This window comes from Cucurbita moschata, unplaced genomic scaffold (genome assembly GCF_002738365.1).
Source record: "Cucurbita moschata cultivar Rifu unplaced genomic scaffold, Cmos_1.0 Cmo_Scf00068, whole genome shotgun sequence".
NCBI classification, from domain to species: domain Eukaryota; kingdom Viridiplantae; phylum Streptophyta; class Magnoliopsida; order Cucurbitales; family Cucurbitaceae; genus Cucurbita; species Cucurbita moschata.
In genome coordinates, this window is record NW_019268584.1 from 153803 (window position 1) to 165718 (window position 11916).

The 11916-nt window shown below is 36.2% G+C and overlaps 2 non-coding genes across 2 annotated transcripts; both read right to left on the bottom strand.

Moving 5' to 3' along the window:
• Nucleotides 1–2746: 2746 nt before the first annotated feature.
• TRNAP-UGG lies at nucleotides 2747–2818 on the bottom strand. The gene has a single exon. It is a non-coding gene; the product is annotated as a tRNA-Pro (tRNA).
• An 810-nt stretch (nucleotides 2819–3628) lies between these two features.
• Nucleotides 3629–3700, bottom strand: TRNAP-AGG. The gene has a single exon. It is a non-coding gene; the product is annotated as a tRNA-Pro (tRNA).
• Between the last annotated feature and the right edge of the window lie 8216 nt (nucleotides 3701–11916).

An 11916-nucleotide genomic window follows, 5' to 3' on the forward strand; every position in this document is an offset into this window, starting at 1 on the left:
TTTGTGACTTTGAGATATTTTGCTTTTATAAATAAATATCTTCACGAAAATAAGTTTAATTTATGTTGAGATGGAGAATAAAAATTGACACTTAATGACGTTGATACTTGGGACTTTGATTCCTCTTAGTGTGAAACTTGCATCTTGCAATTACTTGGTTAGAGAATGTGTTCACTTCAAATTCACTCAAGAGAAAATAATCATCTTGCAATTACTTGGGTAGAGAATGTGCTTACATCTTGTTAAATCTTTGTTTTGTTCTCCTAAATGTATATAAAAAGAAATAAAAAATCTTATATATTTTTAGATATAACTTAAGATTACCTATTTAATAAAACTCCATCCAAACTTCTACTCATAAATTTAATTATTATTTGTATACAATTGTTAATATGTAAGAAAATATACGTACAAAATGTTTATACTATTGGTAATACACTAGTCTTGGTTGTTTGACTAAAACAATGCAACCATTGTCTAAACTAAAGAATTTTATTCGAAGCTAGCTCCTAATAGAGGGAGGCTCAATTAGACTTTGTTGTAAGATTCGACCATATCAATTTCAATAGCGTTCTCCAACTATAAATATTAAACTCCAAAGTATTCACGAGAAAAGTAAGTTTGTTGAAACTATCTATAAAAGTGTTCCAAAGTGAGTCATGGAGAAGATTTGCCTTAAAATCTAGTTCCAATTAAGGATGTCAATGATGAAGAAGTACAAGCTTTTGGAAGGTTTGCCGTGGAAAATTTCAGAGGTGGTAGATATAATTTAATTTACACGCGTGTGGTGAATGGTCTTTTCAGTCCCATATAGGCTTTGACCCCAAATTTTATATTATTGTGATAGAAGCTATAAATGACAATAATATTCATTGGTCAAATATTGCAACTGTGAAGAAGTTCTGTCATATGCATCGGATGCTACCGCCATCCTATAAGCTCCTATCTTTTGTGGAATTCATCAAATTCCCTCTCCATAAGTAGGCATTATAACTACTAGATTGCTTTCTTTACATACAATAAGTCCTCAATCTATATGTGCTTGTGGGACATTACTCTCTTTTATCTATAAAAATGGCATAGGCATAATGATATAATAATCTTTATATAAGTATCTTTCCTCTCTCTATATGTGCTCGTGGTACATTACTCTCTTTTATTTATAAAAATAGCATAGCCATAATGATATAATAATCCTTATATAAGTATCTTTGGGCGCATCTTTCTTAAAAGGATTGTGACGACAGATGACCTATGTGACGACAGTGGACAACATGCCTGCCGTCCTAACCACGGATGGACTACGGGGCTTTGCACTTCGACCCTCTGAGAATACCACATCAAGGTGACAGGATTCGAACCTATGGCTCTCTGAAACTTCTTCATCGGTTATTTCGGCGCATCTTCCTAAAAAAAGATTGTGACAATAGATGACCTATTTGACTGAAAAGTCCTAGAAAGAATACAACAGATGACCTATTTGACTGAAAAGTTCCTAGGATTGTGACAACAGATGACCTATTTGATTGAAAAGTTCCTAGGATTGTGACAACAGATGACCTATTTGATTGAAAAGTTCCTAGGATTGTGACAGTAGATGACCTATTTGATTGAAAAGTTCCTAGGATTGTGACAATAACTGACCTATTTGACTGAAAAGTTCCTAGAAAGAATACAACAGATGACCTATTTGATTGAAAAGTTCCTAGAAAGAATACAACAGATTTCCTATTTGATTGAAAAGTTCCTAAAAAGAATACAACAGATGACCTATTTGATTGAAAAGTTCCTAGGATTGTGCTAACAGATGACCTATTTGATTGAAAAGTTCCTAGGATTGTGACAACAAATGACCTATTTGACTGAAAAGTTCCTAGAAAGAATACAACAGATGACCTATTTGATTGAAAAGTTCCTAGGATTGTGACAATAGATGACCTATTTGATTGAAAAGTTCCTAGGATTTTGACAACAGATGACCTATTTGATTGAAAAGTTACTAGGATTGTGACAACAGATGACCTATTTGATTGAAAAGTTCCTAGGATTCTGACAACAGCTGACCTATTTGACTGAGAAGTTCCTAGAAAGAATACAATAGATGACCTATTTGATTGGAAAGTTCCTAGAAAAAATACAAGAACAATTTGTGTAATGCTCTTTTTGAAGTCCGGCTCAAGACATCTTTATTCTCCCAAGAATATGTTTCATTCTTTATTCTCATCTTCTTGGTTCAATGTTTAAAAACCACATTTTAAATCATATTATCTTGCATAATTCATTTTGATATAATATTGTTGGGGGCAATTTGAGAATGGAACTTGAGATCTCTCACACCCAAAATGATAATCATACTACTTAGACCAAATGCCTTTGTAGTAGAATTGGAAGTCCGGCTCAAGACGATCTTTATTCTTCCAAGAATATGTTTCATTCTCTATTCTCATCTTCTTGGTTCAATGTTTAAAAACCACAACCACATTTTAAATCATATTATCTTGCATAATTCATTTTGATATAATATTGTTGGGGGCATTTTGAGAATCGAACTTGAGACCTCTCACACCCAAAATGATAATCATACTACTTAGACCAAATGCCTTTGTAGTAGAATTTGAAGTCTGGCTCAAGACGATCTTTATTCTCCGAAGAATATGTTTCATTCTCTATTCTCATCTTCTTGGTTCAATGTTTAAAAACCACAACCACATTATGCCACGCTTTCCTTTCCTTTTTTTCTTTTGGAGGGGCATTCCAAGAATCGAACTCGAGACCTCTTGCACCCAAAACAAGAATCATACCACTAGACCAAATGCCCTTATTATGGACTATATATTAAGTTGTTTATGGAATGTATCATCATTATTTCATTTATTTTCTTTGTTAATGAAATCCATGAGCAATTATTATTATATCTTTTAGATCTCGACCGCTGTTAAATTATTTACATAGGGTTTGCGATAATTACTATAGAGAGAAGAACTGTTAAATTATTTACATAGGGTTTGCGAGAATTACTATAGAGAGAAGAAAAAAGAATAATTACATAGAGTTAAAGAATAATTACATAGGGTTTGCGATAATTAGTATAGAGAAAAGAAAAAAGAATAATTACATAGGGTTTGCGATAATTAGTATAGAGAAAAGAAAAAAGAATAATTACATAGGGTTTGCGATAATTAGTATAGAGAGAAGAAAAAAGAATAATTACATAGGGTAATTAGTATAGAGAGAAGAAAAAAGAATACGATAATTAGTATAGAGAGAAGAAAAAAGAATAATTACATAGGGTAATTAGTATAGAGAGAAGAAAAAAGAATACGATAATTAGTATAGAGAGAAGAAAAAAGAATAATTACATAGGGTAATTAGTATAGAGAGAAGAAAAAAGAAGAATTACATAGGGTAATTAGTATAGAGAGAAGAAAAAAGAAGAATAATTACATAGGGTAATTGGTATAGAGAGAAGAAAAAAGAAGAATAATTACATAGGGTAATTAGTATAGAGAGAAGAAAAAAGAAGAATAATTAGTATAGAGAGAAGAAAAAAGAATAATTACATAGGGTAATTAGTATAGAGAGAAGAAAATTGCTTTCTCTAAGGCTCATCTGGAGAGAAATGAACATAGGGGCATTTTGAGAATTGAACTCGAGACCTCTCGCACCCTAAGCGAGAATCATACCACTAGACCAAATGCCCTTTCTTAAAAAAATGCAACATTTTTAACTCCTACTCAATATATTTTTTTCTCTCAAGTTTGAAATCTATTTTCTTGAACTGGACTATAAAATAAAAAGTTGATGGTCTAGTATTTTACTTGTAAGTAAGGCATGTAATGTTGAGTTGTTTTAATATGCAAGTGTTATCGAATAAACTACAACCCAAAAAATTTGTTTCTTAGCATAATATGAATTTAGTTGCAGAGTTATTAGGAATAAGATAGAGAAAAAAATTGTCTTTAAAATAATAAACAGACCCAAGTTCATCGCTGTTGTTGTCTAATTGTGATTTTGCAAAAAGCTTAACTAATATGAAATATCAAGGTAAATCAAGAATATATCCTACACGTCATTCAAGATGACAATAAAATGGAGTTAAATTGAACGCAGTTTTAGTTTCATGTCTAGCATAATTGGATTAATGATATTAAAGAGAACTTCGTGTTTTATTAGAAGAGACCAACTTCCTTTAAGATACTAGGAGTTTAAACTACTCTCATATTAATTTCAATCACTCCACAATGATTACAAATTTAGGGTTGGCTAATTGGACATCAATTATCAACTTTAGGTTATAACTTAGGTAGTAGCCATTATAATATTAATGAGCATAAGAGTTACAATTCTTCCTTGGACCATATGTGTTATAGTTAAATGAATATATATATATATATATTATGTATGTCGAGGTTTGGGTAAAGCACAAAGTAGTAAGGAACGCCATTGTCAACTCTAGAGCCACCCACAACTCATGATGGAGACCGATGCAAAATATTTTAACATCCTTTGGCATCAAGATACAGGAAAGATGAACGCCGTCAAATTGGAAGCTTTGCCTGTCTTAAGAGTCACAATGAGAACTCTAATCAAGCTAGAGCCTTGGACTAGGCAAATTGTTTAGTGATAGTTGAAATGGATGACTTCGACGTCGTGTCAGGAATGAACGTTCTGCTTAAACACAAAGTCATTTACATGCCCCTAGCAAAATGTCTAGTAGTAATGGAGTCTAACCCGATGATCATTCAGAAAAACATCCATCAACCAAGAGGGTTGAAAATGATGTCGATAGTACAGTTGAGAAAGAATCATAGCCATGATGAATCTACGTTTGCTGCTACTGTTGTAATTGAAAAGGGGAGCTCGAGTGAGCCAACCTCAATAGAAACCTTGTTGCCACTACATGAACACCACGACGCAAAACAAGGTCAAATAATGGATTTATCCCTACCAGAAGAGACAAAAACAAGGTCATACTGAAGAAGGGAGACAGAAACAAACCACTGAAGCAACACATGTTCACTCACAAATATCATCTAGACGGATGAAGAGAAGGGTCAGTCGGAAGCGTCAACTGTTGAGTTATGGAGTCTGCTCCCTGTATTTATAGCTTGGTCAACGGCTATATCCGGTAAAGCTATATTTGGTAAAGCCATATATGGTAAATAGCTATATATAGTAGATGGTTAAATCTGGTAAAGCTATATTTAGTAGACTGAACCATATATATATCCCGGTAAAACTTTGAAAATGTACTTTCTATTCTCTGTACTCTCTCTTGTTGTACATACCTGAAATCATCAAATAAAAAAAATCCTTTTAGCCAGAGTTCTCCTTGCAATTTTCTCTATCCTTTTCTTTGTATTCATCTAGATCGAGTGTGTGCGTTGTTGTGCGATCCTAACAACTGGTATCAGAGCTAACGATTGATATCGATCCTAACAACTAGTATCAGAGCAAGGCAAAATTCACCACGATCTGTGAAGATAGAAAGTTCAAAGATTGGAATTGAGAAGTTCGATGGATCCGATTTCGGTTTCTGGAAGATGCAGATTGAAGATTATCTGTACCAGAAAGATCTTCACGAACCTCTGTTGGGGGTGAAGCCGGATACCATGACCACGGAACAGTGGAAGCTCAAGGATCGACAAGCCTTAGGGATGATCCGGTTGACGCTATCCAGAAACGTGGCGTTTAATATCATCAAGGACAAGACAACGTTAGATCTGATAAAGGCGCTGTCAAATATGTATGAAAAACCGTCGGCTATGAACAAGGTGTATTTGATGCGTAGATTGTTCAATCTACAGATGTCTGAAGGTGGACGTGTTGCAGATCATATAAATGAATTCAATATGATCATAAGTCAACTGGGTTCGGTGGAAATTAATTTCGAAGATGAAATTAAAGCGTTGATTTTGATGTAATCCTTACCCGAGTCATGGGATACTGTTGTTGCCGCAATCAGCAGTTCCCGAGGATCTGATAAACTGAAGTTTGATGAAATTCGAGATATAGTTCTCAGCGAAAGTATTCGCAAACGGGAAACTGAAGATTCATCAGGCAATGCTCTCAGTGTTGATCGAAGGGGAAGAAGCAAATCAAAGAGCTCAAACAAACATGGGCGTTCAAAATCAAAGAACCAGGGAAAATCTCCAAACAAATCCAACGTAACGTGTTGGAGCTGTGGGGGAAAAGGACACTTTCGGACAGATTGTACAAAACTAAAGAAGAAGCAGAATCATAAATCTGAAGATGATGATGATTCTATATACACAACAGAAGATGCTGAGGATATTTTAATCCTTAGTGTGGATAGCCCAACTGAATCCTGGATTTTGGATTCAGGTGCATCGTTCCATTCGTCTCCATGTAAGGAATTGTTTCGAAATTTCAAATCAGGAAATTTTGGGAAGGTGTATCTTGCCGACAACAAAGCCTTGGAGATTGAAGGAAAGGGAGATGCTCTATACAAACTCCAGCAGGAAATCTATGGACATTACAAGATGTCAGATACATTCCTGGTCTCAAGAAGAACTTGATCTCTATTGGTCAGTTGGATAGCACAGGCTATGCAGCAGAGTTTGGAAAGAGTTCCTGGAAGATTGTGAAGGGCGCCATGGTTGTTGCGCGTGGCACAAAGTCCGGAACCTTATACACAACTGCAGAGTGTATAAACATGACTGCTGCTGCTGAGAGTGCTTCCAATTCAAGTCTATGGCACAATAGACTTGGACATATGAGCGTCAAAGGAATGAAGATGCTGACTGCGAAAGGAGCTTTAGAAGGCTTAAAATCTGTTGATATGGGTCTTTGTGAGAGCTGCGTTATGGGCAAACAGAAACGAGTTAGTTTCATAAAGGCTGCCAGAGAACCGAAGAAAGTGCGGTTGGAAATGGTCCATACAGACGTCTGGGGACCATCTCCAGTTTCATCACTTGGTGGATCAAGGTACTACGTCACCTTCATCGATGACTTTAGCAGGAAGGTATGGGTTTACTTTCTGAAACACAAGTCAGATGTGTTTACCACCTTTAAGAAGTGGAAAGCTGAAGTTGAAAATCAGACCGGCTTGAAGATCAAATGCCTGAGGTCTGACAATGGAGGAGAATACAACAAATCAGAGTTTATAACATTTTGTGCAGCTGAGGGAATTAGATTAATAAGAACAATTCCTGGTAAGGCAAGACAAAATGGTATTACAGAAAGAATGAACGGAACATTGAATGAGCGAGCAAGAAGCATGAGGATTCATTCTGGATTGCCAAAGACATTCTGGGCTGATGCTGTGAACACAGCAGCATATTTGATTAATAGAGGGCCGTCAGTACCCTTGGAGTTCAAATTGCCCGAAGAAGTATGGACAGGAAAAGAACTCAAGTACTCTCACTTGAGAACCTTTGGTTGTACTGCGTATGTCCATGTTGATCCAGAGAAGAGAGATAAGCTTGATGTTAAGGCCGTGAAATGCTACTTCATAGGCTATGGCTCTGACATGTTTGGGTACAGGTTTTGGGATGAGAAAAATATGAAGATCCTAAGACACTGTGATGTGACCTTTGATGAAAATGTCATGTACAAAGACAGAGAGAAGATAAACTCTGAGACTACGAAGCAAGTGGGAGTTGAACTTGAGTGGCAAGAAAATTCACGCAGTGATGGTACAACAGAAGCAAAAGAAACTCCTGATCCTATTGCTGAAGAACCAGACGTGGAGCAAGTGGCACCTGAGCAGGTGTTGAGAAGATCATCCAGAACTACCAGAGCACCAGATAGATATTCAACCTCATTACATTATTTGTTGCTGACTGACGAAGGAGAACCAGAGTCCTTTAATGAGGCCCTACAAGTGGAAGATTCAACCAAGTGGGAGCAAGCCATGGATGATGAGATGAGCTCACTTGAAAGGAATAATACGTGGGTGTTGACTGAGTTGCCTACAGGAAAGAGAGCTCTGTTGAACAAATGGGTGTTAAAAATCAAGGTTGAACCAGATGGCAGAAGAAGGTTTAAGGCCCGGTTAGTAGTTAAAGGATATTCACAAAGAAAAGGCATTGATTATGCTGAGATCTTTTCTTCAGTTGTGAAATTAACTACTATCCGAATTCTGCTGAGTATTGTTGCATCAGAGAATTTGCACCTCGAGCAAATGGATGTAAAAACGGCTTTTTTACATGGAGATCTAGATGAGGAGATCTATATGCAACAACCCGAAGGGTTTGCAGCTCCAGGCAAGGAGCACATGGTGTGTAAGCTCAATAAGAGCTTGTATGGACTGAAACAAGCACCGAGACAATGGTACAAGAAGTTTGACTCCTTCATGAGCAAGAGTGGTTTCCACAGAAGTGAAAAGGATCAGTGTTGCTACCTCAAGAAATACACTGATTCTTATGTGTTTCTACTCCTGTATGTGAATGATATACTAATTGCTGGATCAAGTATGAGGGAGATAAACCACCTGAAGGCAAGCTTGTCTTTAGTATTTGAGATGAAAGATTTAGGTGTAGCAAAGCAGATCCTTGGGATGAGGATTTCTCGAGATAGATCTGCTGGCACATTAAATCTATCCCAAGAACAGTACATTGAGAAGGTGTTGTCCAAATTCAAGATGAATAACGCTAAACCCAGGACTACCCCCTTGGCAAATCATATTAAATTGTCAAAGGGGCAATCTCCCAAGACAATTGAGGAACGTGAGCACATGGCATCAGTTCCGTACGCTTCAGCAGTTGGGAGTTTTATGTATGCTATGGTCTGCACTAGACTTGACATAACACATGCAGTGGGAGTTGTTAGCAAGTACGTGGCAAATCCAGGGAAGAAACATTGGGAAGCTGTGAAGTGGCTTCTGAGATATCTGAGAGGTACATCCAATACTACACTTTGTTATGGCAATGACAAAGTAGTTCTGCAAGGTTTTGTGGATGCTAATCTGAGTGGAGATGTAGACTCCAGCAAGAGCACATCTGGGTATATCTACATTATAGATGGAACAGCAGTGAGTTGGATGTCCAAGCTTTAGAAATGCGTTGCTCTTTCATCTACTGAAGCTTAGCACGTGGCTATAGCTGAAGCTGGAAAGGAGATGATATGGATGACAGATTATCTAGAAGAATTAGGCCGGAAGCAGTGCAAGAAGATCCTTCATACAGATAGGCAGAGTGCCATACAGTTGGTGAAAAACCCAGTCTATCATTCAAGGACAAAACACATTAGAAGACGGTACCATTTCACTCGCAGGTTAGTGGAAGAAGGCGATATGTGTTTGGAGAAGATAGAGGGTGCAAAGAATCCAGCAGACATGTTGACAAAATGTGTTGATATTGAAAAATTAAGGTTATGCAAAGCCCTAATTGGTATGGTGTAGGATCAGTCTCCAAGTGGGAGAATTGTTGAGTTATGGAGTCTGCTCCCTGTATTTATAGCTTGGTCAACGGCTATATCCGGTAAAGCTATATTTGGTAAAGCCATATATGGTAAAGCTATATCCGGTAAAGCTATATATGGTAAATAGCTATATATAGTAGATGGTTAAATCTAGTAAAGCTATATTTAATAGACTGAACCATATATATATCCCGTCCAGTAAAGCTTTGAAAATGTACTTTCTATTCTCTGTACTCTCTCTTGTTGTACATACCTAAAATCATCAAATAAAAAAAATTCTTTCTGCTAGAGTTCTCCTCGCAATTTTCTCTATCCTTTTCTTTGTGTTCATCTAGATCGAGTGTGTGCGTTGTTGTGCGATCCTAACATCAACCACAATAATTTCAAGAAAAATAAAGAGTTCATATAAGTTAAGTTCAAATAAACTTCGAGTTCAAAGCAACAAGAACCAAAAACTGGTGTGAAAATACTATGGACTAGTTAAAGTTATCCATAAGATTATGAAGGCATCATATAGAATCCAATTGCTCTTATTGATGCGGACTAACCTTGTTGTCCACGTTAGTAACATGAAACGTTATTATTTCGACCAAGAAAACATCAAGCAGAAGAAGGTGGTATGACGTCATAAAAATAAGAAAAAAGTTTCAAGCGAAGAAAGTAGGAAAGACACGAACAGAGAAGACATGAAGACTCAACAAACCGAGAAGTGATTTTCAACGGCTCCTAGTAGGTTGAAAGAGACTCCTCATTATGAGATCAGCTGGAAGCGCATCGAGAGACCTAAAGTCAGCCTCATCCAATAAATTGTGTGGAGGCAGATGTCATAGTCATGATTGCCCAAGGCGTGTTGCCTGTGGTTGCATGTTGCATGTCTCAGCCATTCTTGTAAACGATTTGTTGTCCAAGGCGGTTATTTGGGCAATGTTATTGTTTACCGATTATTTAGGCGACACGCCTTGAGCAATCATGACCGTCACAATTGGCTAAGACATTTGTTGTCCATATGTTATTGTTGTCCAAGAGACTCCACATTATGAGGTCATGATTGACTAAGACATTTAAAGAAGTTTTACCTAGGGCAACTTCTATCACAATCCTCTTCTCGCTCTCTGAAACTTCTTTAAATGTTATTGTTCACTGGTTATTTGGGCGCATCTTCCTTAAAAGGGTTGTGACGACAGATGACCTGGGTAAAACTTCTATTGGGAGATCAGTGCAATAGAGAATCTGTGTCCCTTTCCTGACACCTTCAGCGGACAACATAACAAAGAGTTCCTAGAAAAAATATCATAGAACAATTTGTGTAATGCCTTTGAAGTTAGGCTCGAGGCTCTATCTTATCTCCAAAGAATATGGTTCATTCTCTATTCACATAGAAATTTTGAAATATAAAGTGGTACCCTCATCTTCTTTTACAAAACTTTCTCAAGTCCTCATGGAGTGATTTGAAAGTGGTACCCTCATCTTCTTTTATAAGACTACCTCGGCCTTCATGGAATGATTATGCTATGTTGATTCTTAGAGAAGGGAGTAGGAGTAAGAGTAGATGACTGTTTATGGTCCAAGTCCCGAAAAAGTAAGTCTTTATGTTAAGAAAGGAGAGGAATCCTCTAGTTTCCAAGATATGAAGAGAATCCTACCTACACAAATTCCCTTTATTTGTTTATTTTCCTTTTTTTTTTTCTTTCCAAATATCCATCTGAATTACTTCTTGGTTCGAGGTTTAAAAAAACCTATTTCAAATCTTATTATATTGCATGCTTCAATTTGATATAATTGTTGGGGGCATTTTGAGAATCAAACTCGAGACCTCTCGCACCCGAAGCGAGAATCATACCACTTGACCAAATGCCTTGTAGTGGATCTATCTTTTATGCGCCTCAATATTTGAAATTTATCCACATGTTTTTGTTTCAATTCTAGAAATAGAAATGATATCCATAAAAATACATAATTTTACAATGCAAATAAGAAAAACTCGTGATCAAGTTTTAGATAAAAGTAGCAAACATGTTGATAGATATAAAAATAAATTCAAGTTCTTTCTCTGGCCTAATTATCAATTGGAAGATTTAGCTGATATGAATTGTTATTGGTTTGATACCAATCATTACCGTCATTTTAGTATGCTAAGGATCCATATGTGTCTATGAAAATTAGTTAATGCTATATTTTTCTTATATTGGCCATAATATCTCTCAACCAAATGCATTAGTTGAAAATGTATTTAATATTTTTCTTTTGTCCTTTTCTTTTTTCCAATGGTCTTATGTCTCCATTCCATTTGAAAATTGATATTTTGTTTGGTAATTTTAAACTCATTATTTTTGTTTGTTCATTCCACCTAATTTGTAAAAAAAAAAAATTATACCACGAGACCAAATGCCCTTATAGTAGATCTATCATTTTTAGTTGCCCGTGTGTATATGTTTTCCGCACCTCAATATATGAAATTTATCCAACCTCAATATATGAAATTTATCCACATATTTTTGTGCTTTAGAAGCTACTATTATTGTCATGTTAACT